Source organism: Dama dama, chromosome 5 (genome assembly GCF_033118175.1).
Source record: "Dama dama isolate Ldn47 chromosome 5, ASM3311817v1, whole genome shotgun sequence".
Taxonomy (NCBI): Eukaryota; Metazoa; Chordata; class Mammalia; order Artiodactyla; family Cervidae; genus Dama; species Dama dama.
Genome location: NC_083685.1, coordinates 28,755,722 through 28,759,272, shown reverse-complemented (window position 1 = coordinate 28,759,272; position 3,551 = coordinate 28,755,722).

Below are 3,551 nucleotides of genomic sequence, written 5' to 3'. Positions count from 1 at the left end.
ATTGGGAGAGCAGGCATGGAACAAGAATTCCTCCTGGCAAATTGTCTATGACTGTTTTCTTCTCCATTAGGACTGCTCCTCCTGCACCCTCCACCCTCCTGCACACACACATGGGTTCTCAGTACAGAGGACACACTTCACTGAACACAGAGCCTCTGCTCACCTCACCCATCGGCTCTTCAGCACTGTCCATTGCTGCACATCTTTTCTCAATGTCTTTTCCCTCAAGTTTTATCGTGAGGGGCCTCTATTCCTCTTTACAAGGTCATGATGTACAGCAGGAACAGTGGTCTCTGGAGAACGGACTACTGTGCTTTTGGAGCCATAATTGTGGGTCAGTGAAAGGAGAGAGAGACACTGAGAGGATATTGGACTTTTCCCTAATATTAAGAAAGGGACGTTATCAATACCAGTCATTTCTATAGATATCAGGGAAGCAATAACAAAGAACATGAACACCTAACACGGCCGTGTGGTTGAGTAAGTGGATCAGCAGACACATATGCAGCAAATTAACAGTTAACATATGATCATTGTTTCTAGTTTACATATTTTACTTGATTGTCATTTTTCCTTTTGTTGCTTCAGCAGTATTTGTTGTTGTTTATTTTCTAAGTTGTGTCCAACTCTTTTGTGACCCCATGGATTGTATCCTGACAGGCTCCTCTGTCCACAGGATTTCCCAGGCAAGAATACTGGAATCCTGGAGTGGGTTACCATTTCCTCCTCCAGGGGATCTTCCTGACTCAGGGATCAAGACCATGTCTCATATACTGGCAAGCGGATTCTTTACCGCTGAGCCACCAGGGAAGCTTCAGTAGTAAGACTGCTCTATTTTGGAATGCTTCAGGCTATTACCTTTCTCAGGAGCTCATTGCTGCTGCTGCTAAGTCACTTCAGTTGTGTCCGATTCTGTGTGACCCCATAGACAGCAGCCCACCAGGCTCCGCCGTCCCTAGGATTCTCCAGGCAAGAACGCTGCAGTGGGTTGCCATTTCCTTTGCTTCCAATAAATAATTTGTGCTTGAAGTGATTTTTCAAAAAACTCTTAATTTTCCTTGTGAGCTCTTATTTAAACCTATTTTATGGTTATCAGCTTGATATGCAGCAGTCACACCATTTGTTGAGGAGACTCTGTTTGCAGATTATAAGCCTTCTAACATCTCGTGTCTAAGCTTCCCTTCCATACGGGGTGTGGGTGAGGCTAGCTTATCTCTTTCACTCTTGCTGTTATAACCTGAGATCATATTAATGTCATAGGGAGGTCAGAGGGTGGGATAAAATTTAGAGAAGAATCTTCTCTTTCACTTCTCTCATATGTGCTAGAAATATGCTTCCATAAATTAAAGATGGGGTCATCTACTAAGTAGAAATTAAAATTCTAAATTCAAATACTTAATTTTGTATAACTTAACCCTGATTAAAGTTAGGTTGAGAAAAGAGGGTAAAACCCCAGAAACAGACACTTTTAGCACTTGTGCTAGTTGTCTGAGCACAAGTAAAGAAGGAACTGGGTAAACATCACCTTTCGTTTAGGCTAAAAAATATTTCTATATCTGTCTGCATAAAGCAAGTTTAATTTATACTTATTCCATATTTTATGTCAATAACCTATTCTATTTTAATCCTGTTTCCTAAAAGAGGCAAAGAACATTCCTATTATGTGAATTTTTTTTCAGTATTTTCAAGGTCTTTGAGCTACACCACTTAAGTCCTTTACGCTATCTTCACTCTTTCATTCTTTTTTTCTCTGCCTTTCTGATTGAGTGAGTTTCATTGCCCTGTCTTCCAGTTCACTGGCCCTTCCTTCTGTTTTATCTGGTTTGCTGTTGAGCCCTCTACTGTGTTTTCCAGTTCAGATATTGTATTCTCCAACTCTGGGACTTAAAGTTGGTATTTTCCTTTCTTTTCTACCTCTTCATTGAAGTTCACACTTCGGTCACGCATTGTTCTCCTGAACTTGGTGAGAATCTTCATAACATTTATATTGTACTCTTTTATTTTTCATTTGAGACATAATTGACAAGTAGCAGTGTATTGATTTCAGGTGTACAACATAATTTTTTTGTTTTTTCTTGAACTTCAAACTTTTTATTTTGTATTGGTGTATACTCAATTAACAATGTTGTGGTAGTTTCAGGTGAAGAAACTCAGTCATACATATTCATGTATCCATTTTCCCACAACCCCCTCTCCCATCCAAGCTGGCACATTACATTGAGTAGAGTTCCACGTGCTATACAATAGGTCCTTGTTGATTTTCCATTTTGAATATACCAGTATGTACATGACTTTCCCAAATTCCCTAACTATCCCTTCCCCTCAGGCAACCGTAAGTTCACTTTCTAAGTCTGTGAGTCTCTTTCTGTTATGTAAGTAAGATCATTTGTATCATTTCTTCTTAGATTCCATGTATAAGAGATGTCATACAATATGTCTCCTTCTCTAGCTGACTTATTCCACTCAGTACCACCCTCTCTAGATCCATCCTTGTTGCTGCAAATTGTACTATTTCATTCTTTTTAACGAGTGAGTAATATTCTGTTGTATATTTGTACCATATCTTCTTTATCCAGTCCTCTGTTGATGGATATTTAGGTTACTTCCATGGCTATTGTAAAAAGTGCTGCAATGAACACTGGGATGCATATAAGCTTTCAGATCATATTTTTCTCTGGATATATGCCCAGGAGTGAAATTGCAGTGTCATATGGTAGCTCTATTTTTAGTTTTTTAAGGATCCTCCATATTGTTCTCCATAGTGGCTGTATCAATTTATACAACATAATATTTGTATAATAACAAATATTTGATATTTGCATATATTACAAGAGTATCACCACACGAACTCTAGTTAACATGAATCACCTCACAGTTACACATTTTTTCTTGTGATGAGAACCTTTAAACCTTACTCTCTTGGCACCTTTCAAATACAAAAGACAGAATTACTAACTATAGTAACTCTACAATACATGTGACATTTATTTTGTAAATATTAGATATTTGCACCCTTTGAACAATTTATAAGGTAAATCACTTATCTCCACTTCAGTAATGTTTTTTTCTGAGGTTTTAATCTGTTCTTTCATTTGAAATATAGTCCTCTGTTTCTTCATTTTCCTTCACTGTCTGTTTTGAATGTAGTTTTTTAGAAAAGTTTACTTGTTCACTTATAAACCATTTTTGTCATAAGAAGTAAATAAACTTAGTAGTCTTTTATAGACTGAAACTTTATTTTTAAATACTTTTATTTTTAAAACCAGTTTTATATTTATAGAAAAATTCAAATTAGTACACAGAGTTTCTATATACCCCACATTCAGTTTCTCCTATGATTTTACATCTTACATTAATTTCATGCATTTGATATAATTAATAAGCCAATTATGGAATCAGCGACAGACTTTATTTTCTTAGGCTCTAGAATCACTGTGGACGGTGATTGCAGCCATAAATTTAAAAAAGACTCTCCTTGGAAGAAAAGCTATGACAAACCTAGACAGCTTATTGAAAAGCAGAGACATCACTTTGCCGACAAAGGTTCATCT